The 10,683-nt window shown below is 38.1% G+C and overlaps 1 long non-coding RNA gene across 1 annotated transcript; it reads right to left on the bottom strand.

Moving 5' to 3' along the window:
• Positions 1 to 1,488: 1,488 nt before the first annotated feature.
• On the bottom strand, positions 1,489 to 8,353 carry LOC132407216 (uncharacterized). The gene is made up of 4 exons (XR_009516406.1): positions 8,320 to 8,353; positions 7,203 to 7,246; positions 4,928 to 5,107; positions 1,489 to 4,605 (listed from the first exon to the last, which is right to left on the bottom strand). It is a non-coding gene; the product is annotated as an uncharacterized LOC132407216 (long non-coding RNA).
• Positions 8,354 to 10,683: the final 2,330 nt, after the last annotated feature.

The following is a 10,683-nucleotide window of genomic DNA, read 5'->3' as shown; positions in this document are numbered from 1 at the left end:
GCAGTGAAGGCAGAGGGAAGCTACAGCAGTGAAGAATCCACAGTCATCTTGCATTTCATGCCACTGGACCCTGACCCCCATTTGCAAAGGACTGTGTGGTGGCTGCCTGTGCATCAGTGTCCTCATGTTAAACAAAGTCACACACAAGCATTCTCCACCCTAACATTACAGATTAAGTCCCTGTGGTGATCAGCTAATGGCAAAGAGGGTAAGATTGTGAGATATGAAAGCCCCTTAGAATATGTAGATCCTGGATTAGCCTCTAGAGTCACCTGAAGATTAACCAATAGACAATCCCTTAAGAGAACATCATACTCAACTCGACTAATCATAATACTACTATTTGTTTTCAGGTGACATTTAAAACTGTGTCCCTATCCTGTCCTCTCTGGTGTATGCAAAGTAAGAAAAGTAGGAAGGCAGTTCCCATGTACTCCCTTCTGAGTATTTATCCTGCACCTAATATTAATCAAATCAGTGTATATATTCATTATCATTTTGCTGTGTTAACTTTCTGGGTACATAGTAGTAACTATGAATTCATAGAATAGAGAGGCCTATTCCAACACTGGCTCCACATCCGTGCAGGCCACAGCTCTTCAAGAGTATATCCAAACACTTATTTGATATGATGATGATTTTGGGAAATAGATTCCAGACCCTAGCACACCCCAGGAGAATTTTCTTCCTCTTCATCTTCCTCTCTAATCTCTTAACTCCAAATCTAAATTTTTTTTTTGGCTTTAAACTGTGGCAACATCCTTCCTACTTTTCACATAGTTCTTTATTGTATCATTGACTACAAATGGAAACTATTCATTGGCTGTCAGTGCTTTGGTTAATCAAGAAGTCAAGTTAGAAACTATCATTGCAGGTTTGATCTCGTGAATATGTATGTCCATTACTGGTATTTCACCCTTCAAATCCTGAAGGGGGGTCTTGGCCCGAAACATCATCCCTTTATTCATTTCTATAAATGCTGCCTGACCCATTGAGTTCCTCCAGCATGTTGTGTGTATTTTACTTCGGATTACCAGCCGAGTTACTTGTGTTTCTGATCACCGCAGTCCCCTCTGACAGCAGCTTCCATATCCAAATGATCCTTGTGCAAAGAATATTTCTCAAGTTCTGTATTCAATTTACTTCATGTCTTATATGTCTTCAGTTCTAATTTTTCCTCAACTGGAAACTTGGTTACGTTTTGCTTTATTAAATCCCATTATAATTCTAGTTCCTCTACTAGTCCTGATGAAGGTTCTTGGCCTGTCACATCAGCACTTTGTTCCTCTCCATAGATGCTGCCTGACTTGCTGAGTCTCTCCAGCATTTTGTGTGTGTTACTCTAATTTTCAGCATCTACAGAATTTCTTGTGTTTATGATTTCTCGCAATCTCCTTTTGCAAAAAAAAAATCACCACTCTGATTTACTTTTCCTGAGAGCCAGATCCTCTCATGAATTATTGTGATGTAACACATGTTTAATAAGTATATGCCCAGTCAGGAGTTACGATATTATCTCCTCAGTTGCCAGAAACTCAGTACATTTCACACATCCATGTATGTAATAGATATGTCTTGTGCATACCATGGTGTTTGGGGAAATATGTGCCATTTGTTGTGCTTGGAACCACCACAGACATAAATGTTAATTTAAATTGTTTGTTGTTGACTAAAATGCCTGTGTATTTAACAGCTGCTTGTTTGCTATACGCAGTGGGAAACCATTAATTGAAATATATCAAGACTGCCTTTCAGAACACTGCAATTGCTACAACAAGAGTCTGCCTCTTTGCTTACATCTTTAATATTTCCTTGTATCATATCCAGAGGCTGCAGCAATTCTTCACAAAGACTAACTTTTGAACTGTGATAAATGGTTCTCTGTGGACAAAATTATGCATGGAAAGACCCGAGGAACATCCAAACAGTTGACCATCAGAGAAAGGAACAGAATTACGCCATTTGGTTCTGGTGAGATGCTCATTTTTCTAAATTCCAGCGTGCACAGGCCCAGAGCCATCAAACTCTCTTCGTAAATTAACCCGTTCAATCCTGGGATCATCCTCATGAATCGCTTCTTGCACCTCTTTGTTGAATAAGCAAATGCACTGCTGCTCATTTTGATTAAGCGATGAATATTTTATTGCACACCCCTGAGTACAGCCTTGTGATCTACCAATAAGCTGGTTAATAAAACACGAGATACCAAATCTGTTTGTGTTCTAATTTTCCTCCCATGTTGCACGATTGCTTATGTGCAGATGTGCTGCTTTTACAATCAGCTGCAGCTTCTGACCTTACAATATTTTCACCACCAAATTTACATCTTTTGAAGAACAGACAACCATCCCTCCCCCTAAAAATGTTACACAACCCCCAGAGGGAATATAACTTATCTTATTAGGTTTATTTAACATACCACCAGTTGAATTTGGTACTTCATGATAAGCAAGGCAGGAAGCAAAGATAGACAGAATAAAGAAATGTGTTAAATGCTATCTATGCACATATGGATTTTAATTCAGTTCACAAATATTAAAGTAAATGCTTCTTCTGTGAGTTGGCTGCAAGAGTTCTCTGTAAAACTGATTTATGTTGGTTTATTCACTTCTAATTTTCTATAACTGATGTTCAAATCATCCAGAGAGTTATGAGGCTAGATTATTCTGAATGAGGCTGAATTGTCACCTGTGGAGTCTGCATGCCTGGAGCTTTTAAAATTTTATTTTATTGAGATGTGGTATGGAACAGGCCCTCCCAGCCCCTTGAGCCGTGTTCCTAGCCTCATCATGGGACAATTCACAATGACCAATTAACCTACCAACTTTGAACTGTGGAAGGAAACTGGAGCACCTGGCGGAAACCCATGCGGTCCCAGGGAGAGCATACAAATTCCTTAGAGGCAGCAGTGGGAATTGAACCTTGGTTGTCTATGCTGTAAAGCATTGTGCTTACCACTACACTACCATGTCATCCTATTGGGCTAGGGTCAATATCTCTAGCTCCTCTCTCCTTGAAACTAGGCCTTGGATGACGTGGTGCAAAATCCCCACCTTTGGAGCTCCTGAGACAGGCTCTTAGAGAAGACAAAACTCCAGAAATGGCAGAAGATAGGTAAGTGAAGATGGTGAAAGGGAGGTGTGGAGTTTTGCTGTCTTCTACCACTGTCATTAAATTCAGTGTGTTTTTATTCATTTGAAAATGAATAGATATTTGAAAATGACAACATTTGCAACAACTAATTAGATTGATTATGCAGATTAAAATAGATTGATGTACTATTAATCTACATACATAATATATCTTATGTATTTATACCTTTTGAGCTTTCTTTATATTAGTGTGTTTTTTTATGCTATATCAGATCGGTAGTTATAATTACTTCATTCTTCTTTAAACTTGTGTACTGGAAATAATTTTAAACAATCTTGAATCTTGAAATCTGGAATCTTGAAGATCTAAGGATGGTATGAGCTGATTAAAAAATTAAGGCTCTTTTGTGATTTTGTAGAGGATCTGAATATTTGTCCTCCTGGAGCCACAGTATCCTCTGACATACCAAATGGGTGGGAGGATAGGTTACTTGGCCATTGCAAATAGAAGCCAGTGTGTAGAATTTAGGATAGTATGACATTGTAGGGAATGGGTTTGCTTTGCTTTGGAGCAGGTGATGGGCTGAATGGCCCCATTCTACTCAGGAAATCTGTAAACAGTACGGAAAGCCAAAACTATAGGATTGGTCAATAATAGTACTGCCAAGTCATCCTTCACGATGTCCACCAATGAAATTGCCAAGTTCAAATTTCAAAGTAAAAAATATTATCAGAGTACATACATAGTAGGCAAATCTAAAGAACATTAACTATAAACAGGATCAATGAACAACAAACTGTACAAATACAGATATATGTAAATAGCAATAAATAATGAGAGCATGAAATAATAGATTCCATCAAGTGAGACCATCGGTTGTGGGAACACCAGAAATTGAATGAGTGTAGTTGTCCCCTTTTGTTCAAGAGCCTGATAGTTCAGGGATAGTAACTGTTCTTGAACCTACTGGTATGAGTCGTGAGACACTCATACCTTGTACCTGATGGCAGCAGTGAGAAAATTGCATTGCCTGGGCGGTGAGGGTCTTAGATGATGGATGCTGCTTTTCTACGGCAACATTTCATATAGATGTGCTCAGTGGTTGGAAAGGCTTTACCTGTGATGTACTGTGCCAAATCCTTTTGTAGGATTTTACACTCAAAGGCATTGCTGTTCCCATACCAGGTTGTATAATGCAGCCAGTCAGCACACTTTCCACTACACATATATAGAATCTTGCCAAGGTGTTTGATGACATGCCAAATCTCCACAGACTCATGAGGAAGTAGAGGTGCTGTCGTGCTTTCTTTTTAACTACAGGACAGGTCCTCTGAGATAGTGATACCCAGGAAGTTAAAGTTACTGATCCTCTCCATCTCCGATCCCTCAATGATTACTGGCTCATGGACCTCTGGTTTCACTCTCCTGAAGTCTACAATCACTGAGCAATCAATGTAATGTGATAATAATCAGGAGAAAAAGTGGAAAAAAACTTTGCAGGTCAGGCAGTTTCTGTGGAAAGAAAAAGAGAGTTAGCTTTCCAGGTCAAAATCCTTTCATTGGAGCTTGGAAAGAGGAAATATCAAGTTGGCTTTAATTGGCAGAGAAGCTGAGGGAGTCACAGACAGCGCAAAGGGAATATATTAGTATGTTTAAGCTACTAATGAGGCTATCTGGGTGATAGTTTAATGTGAGAAAGAAACAAAGGAAAAACAGACTAGTGAATGCAAACCTGTAGTAAGTGTCCAGTGTGCAGGCGGAGAGGAAAAATTAAGCCAATATCATAGCTTGAAGAGCAGGCAAATTCCTATACAAATGAAGGTAAGTGATTTACCTGAAATTGTTGAAATCATCATTGAGTCTGGAAGGTTGCAATGTATCCAGGCAGAAGATGAGGTGCAGTTCCTCGGGCTTACATATAATAGTTCAGGATATGAGAGACCGGATTACTCAGCTGAGTTCAATAAAGATATTCCCAATTTCTTCTAGTGAAGACTGAATGCAGTGCAGTACACTGGAAGAAATGGAAGTGAATCACTGATTCGCCTGGAAGGAGTGGTCTCTGAGTTGTAGGAAGAGGGTGGATTTTGTATCTTCTGGGATTTCATTCGAAAGTACATTGAGAATGGATATAATTGGTGAAGATGGACGAGTGGTAATCAGGTTAGGACCTTCTGCTTATTTGATTCAGTACCATAAAACTTCATGGCACCTGGAGTCAATGTTAAAGATTCCCAGGAATAGTTTCTCCCACCAATATACTACTATGTCCCCAAATCTGGTGGGTTAAATCTGGAACTGGAACACAATGTGCCAGGGAATTAAATTAGAGGAGTTTGGTTCATCGTCTGTAAGTAATGATTCTGTGAAAGTCCCCATGTGTGGTTGTTCAATCAAATCTACACACAAAGAAAAACTGACAAGCAAGTAATGTGCAAATGGGCAAAAAGAAAAACTGTGCAAATACATAAAAATTTCATAAAACACTAGGTACACTCAAATGCGCTTGGATTAAAACTACCTCCAACAGAAGGAGGAAGAGGAATAACAACAGTCAGATAAAACTTCTAAGGGTAGATTTTCATGTGAAAACTGATTTTAGCACTCCACTCAAACATATGCAATTCTGATAAGAAGAGAACACCACTAAACTCAAATGAAAGCACAACCCAGAAAACTGAAGAAATTATCACTATTGAAGAAAAAGTTAACCAATAAAAGTGCATGACCCTCCACAGAAGACATCCTCACAATCTGAGCAGTCTAGATGTTGACAACGAAGCATCAGAATTGTTGACCTCTTCCCAGAAACAGAAATATTTCTTGTGGCAGGACCAGGTGATTGATACACAAAATTATCAAAAATACATAATAAAAGAGAAACAGATTCAAGATGATAAATGCAGAAATTGCCAAGAAAAACCAGAAACAATCCAACACATTACAGGACCCTGTAGCAGTTCAACACAATCTGACTACATGCGCAGGAACAATAAAGTGGTAAACATCATTCACCAGAATCTTGCGTTAAAATACCAACTCATAAAAGAAATTACACCTTATTAGAAATACAAACCTGGTCTAGTTTTAGAGTCAGAATACCATAAATTATATTACGACCGGTCCGTTATTACAGATAGGACAATCCATAATAACCGTCTGGATATAATAATACAGGATAAGCAAGCAAGAACTACTTATATAATAGATATAGCCATTCTGAACACTCTTAACTTAGATAAACCATTAAGTGAAAAACACTAGACATATGCTGCATTAAAAGAGGAAATTGAAAGACTTCGGAACATGAACAGGGTATATATTTTCCCAATAATTGATATCTACAACTGCTATCGTTCCAAAGGCACTACACAATAGCATGAAAGAATTAAGGCTACATATCAATAGCTATGTAAATCTTCAGAAAGCCACAATACAAAACACCATTAGGATAGTCCAAAAGTTCCTAACAATTGAGAACGAGTGTGCCTGGTTTTGCCTGCACCTCAAGTTTTACCAGCATGAGCTGTGAAAAATATAAATAATAATAATTATAATTAATATGATCAGAAATCATAAGCAGCAACATTTGTTGTATGTTAACACACCTATATGTGGATGATTTTAAATTATATGCTTCTTCATCAGCAAAGTGAAAACAATTAATTCAAATAGTAGAATTATTTTTGAAAGATATAAACATGAACTTTGATCTGGGTAAATGCAGAGCATTAAACATAAAGAAAGGTGTAATAGAGCTAATAGAATATAAAACAGAGCAGCAGGATACAATACAACTGATGGATGAATAGGTATCTAGAAAATAGATTATATGGTGTGATAAAGAAAAAAACTTTTGACAAAATTTACGTACTTCAAGGCTTAAGAAAATCACCCGTACAGAGCTCAACACTAAAATTACAACAAAGGCAATTAACACTTTCACTATACTTATATTAACAATTTCTTTTGGCATAATATCTTGGATTCAAAACCAATCTAAAAAATTTCGATTCCAGATGATAAAAGCAGAAAATGCCAGGAGAAACTAAAAACAATTCAACCCATTACAGGATCCTGCACCAGTTTAACTCAATCTGATTACTTACACAACTACAATCAAGTGGCAGACATCGTTCACCAGAATCTTGAGCTGAGGAAAAGATAAAAATACAATTATAGTAATTAATAGTAAGACTATAAGACATAGGAGCAGAAATAGACCATTCAGCCCATCAAGTCTGCTCTATCATGGTTGATTTATTATCCCCCTTAATCATATTCTCCTGCCTTCTCCCCATAATGCTTGTCACCCTGACTAATCAAGAACCTATAAGTATATCTGCTTTAAATATACTCAATGATGGCCTACACAACCATCTGTGGCTATGAATTCCACAGATTCTCTACTTTCTGGCTAAAGAAATTCCTCCTCATCTCTGTTTTGAATGGACATTCCTCTATTCTGAGGCTTTGTCCTCTGGTCTCAGACTCACCCACTATAGGAACCATCCTCTCCAATGCCCCTCTGTTTAGACCTTTCAATATTCTACAGGTTTCATTAATATCACCTCTCTTTTTTCTAAACTCCAGCGAGTACAGGCCCAGAGACATCAAACATTCCTCATATGGTAACTCTTTCTTTCTTGAAATAGTTTTCGTCAACCTCCTGTGGATGCTCTCCAATGCCAGTGTATCAGTATTACTTCCTTGTTTTTTGTATTCTGGTCCTCTCAAAATGAAAGCTAACATTGTATCTGCTTTCCTCACCACCAACTCAACCTGCAAGTTATCCTTTAGGAATCCTGCACAAGGACTCTAAAGTCCATTTGCACCTCTCATTTCTGAATTTGCTCCCTGTTTACACAATAGTCTATGCCTTTAATCCTTCAATGAAAGTGCATCAGTGTACACTTCCCTACACTATATTCCATCTGCGACTTCATTGCACATTCTCTCAATATGTCTAAGTTCTTCTGTTGAAGTGTCCTCAACACTACCTGTCCCTCCACTTACCTTTGTACCTTTTGTAAATTTGGTCACAAAGCTATCAATCCCTCATCCACCATTGACATTTAATGCGAAAAGAAGCTGTTCGAACACCGACCCCTGCGGAACATCGCTAGTTACCGACAGCCAACTAGAAAAGCCCACACTTTGCCTCCTGCCATTCAGCCAATCTTCTATCCATGTTGGTATCTTTCCTGTAATACAATAGGCTCTTACCTTGTTTAGCAGCCTCATGTGCAGCACCACGTAAAAGGCCTTCTGAAAATCCAAATGCTCAACATCTGCTGACTCCTTTGTCTATTCTGTCATTTCTACAAAGAATTCCAAAAGGTTTGTCAGACAAGATTTCCTCTTAAATAAACCATGCTGAGTTTGGACTTTTTTATCATGTGTTTCCAAGTACCCCAAAAACCACATCCTTTACAATCTACTTCAACATCTTCCTAACCATTGAGGTCAGATTAACTGGTCTATAACTTTGTTTTTCATCTTTCACCCTCCCTTCTTGAAGAGTCAAAGTCAAAGTAAAAATCAAATTTGTTATCAAAGTACCACATACAACCCAGAGATTCTTTTTCTGCAGGGATACTTAGCAAACCTATAGAACAGTAACTGTAAACAGGATCAATGGACAACAAACTGTGCAAATGCAGATATAAGTAAATAGCAATAAATAACAAGTATGAAATAGCAAGATAAAATAATCCTTAAGTGAGTGTACTGTAGTTATCCTCTTTTGTTCAAGAGCCTGATAATTGAGGGGTAGTAACTGTTCTTGCTATAAGCCCTGAGGCTCTTGTACCTTCTACCTGATGCAGTAGTGAGAAAAGAGCATGGCCTGGGTGGTGAGGATCTTTGATAATGGATGCTGCTTACCTACGGCAACGTTTTGTGTGTATGTTTCACGTAATGAAGTGAAACTTGCAATTTTACAGTCCTCCGGAACCTTTCTAGAATTTAGTGATTCTTGAAGGATTATTAGTAATGTCTCCACAATCTCTTCAGATACCTCCTTCCGAATCCGGGGGTGGGTATTTAGTATAATAACAATAAACAAGGAAATGCTGGTATATAATACTGAGAATGTCAGTTGTAGAGTCCTCAAAAATGAATCGATTGGTTGTGTTCAGTGATCTGTTCAGTGTAGATATGAGTATAGTTGTCCATGCTGATTCAGGAGCCTGATGGCAAAAGGGTAATAACTGTTCCTGAACCTGTTGGTGTGGGATCTAAAGCTCCTGGACCACCATCTCAATGACAGTAGTGAGAAGAGAGCATGGCCTGGATGGTGGGTACTATGAATCTCAAAAAAGTAACTGTGACATATAAGTACTTTGATAATAAATTTACTTTGAACTTTGAAATGGCCTTCCAATTCAGACTCCAGATTCAGTTTTTTATGAAGAGAGTTTGCATATGGTTTGGGACTCAAATTTGGTTGATTCCCAGATTTGGTGCTTAGGTTAGAACTGACTTTCGACTGCTTCAACATAACAGTTATAACACAAATGTGTGGATTGCTAGACCACCTCCAAGGGAATTAAAAGTCAATTCATTACATTTAAGTTGTTGTGATTGTTTCATGGCACTTCAAGTTTCTAATGTAGCGTTCATACAAAGGATAAATTAAAAATCTTCTGTCTTACTGAATTTGACAACATCCCTTTGAATAGTTGTGCAATGTGACTTCAATTTTTAGCATTTGCAAGCGGTGTGAATCTGGAGCCCGGTATTGTGCAACATGTGTCATAGTCTAAATTCTTACTTTTAACTAATAACAAAATAACATATATAGATGCTGAGCATTTTCAGTTCACCGTGCATTTCGCAACCCAGAACCTGTCCTTCTCAGTAAACTTTAAATGCTGTAGTCTGATTTTAATAGTCACGATTCTGATAAAAGGAAATGAACACAGGATGTAAAAACAAGCTTAAGTCCAAGCGAAGAATGCACCATTTAATGGCTGGCCTATCATTGCACAAAGCACCCATTTCTTTGGAAATGTTTTAAAAAAAGGTCAGCAAATACAAAAAAACTGAGAAAAAAGCTATTTGCATAAATTGGATCTATTTGCACATGTTCTTCTTGTACAAATCAAGCGTTTAATTGATTTTTGGCTATGATGATCTTGTTAGTTCCCGTTGGAAGATTAACCTTGAGTGTGCTTATTATTTTATTTTGGGCACTGGCCACTTATTGAATGATAAGTCAAAGAATTCTCCTCCTTTGTTGGCCTAATGCATGCTGGCTCATGCCTTTTGAAGCTCACATCGTGGATTATAATTGATGAGGGAGGGCTGAGATCCTTAGCGGGGATAAGCAGGTGCTATACCTTGCCCAAGGATAGCCTGCAGTCTAGCAAAGGGAAGGAGAACCTTACATCTCTTTTGGTAGACAAGTATCTCCCTCCTGCCTGCTAAGCTAGAACAGTATTAAAAAAGGAAGTCGATAAATCTTTGAAAGATCAGAGAGTTGCGAAACTGGCTGAAAAGATGAGTGAGGCCTAGATGATCCACAGGAAGTTCATTGCCTAAGTGACCTTGCTTCAATCCACTGATAGGGCAATTGAAGGAGCAGAC

This window comes from Hypanus sabinus, chromosome 17 (genome assembly GCF_030144855.1).
Source record: "Hypanus sabinus isolate sHypSab1 chromosome 17, sHypSab1.hap1, whole genome shotgun sequence".
Classification (NCBI taxonomy): Eukaryota; Metazoa; Chordata; class Chondrichthyes; order Myliobatiformes; family Dasyatidae; genus Hypanus; species Hypanus sabinus.
The sequence above is the reverse complement of the archived record's forward strand: the minus strand, read 5'-3'. Positions and strand labels throughout refer to the sequence as shown.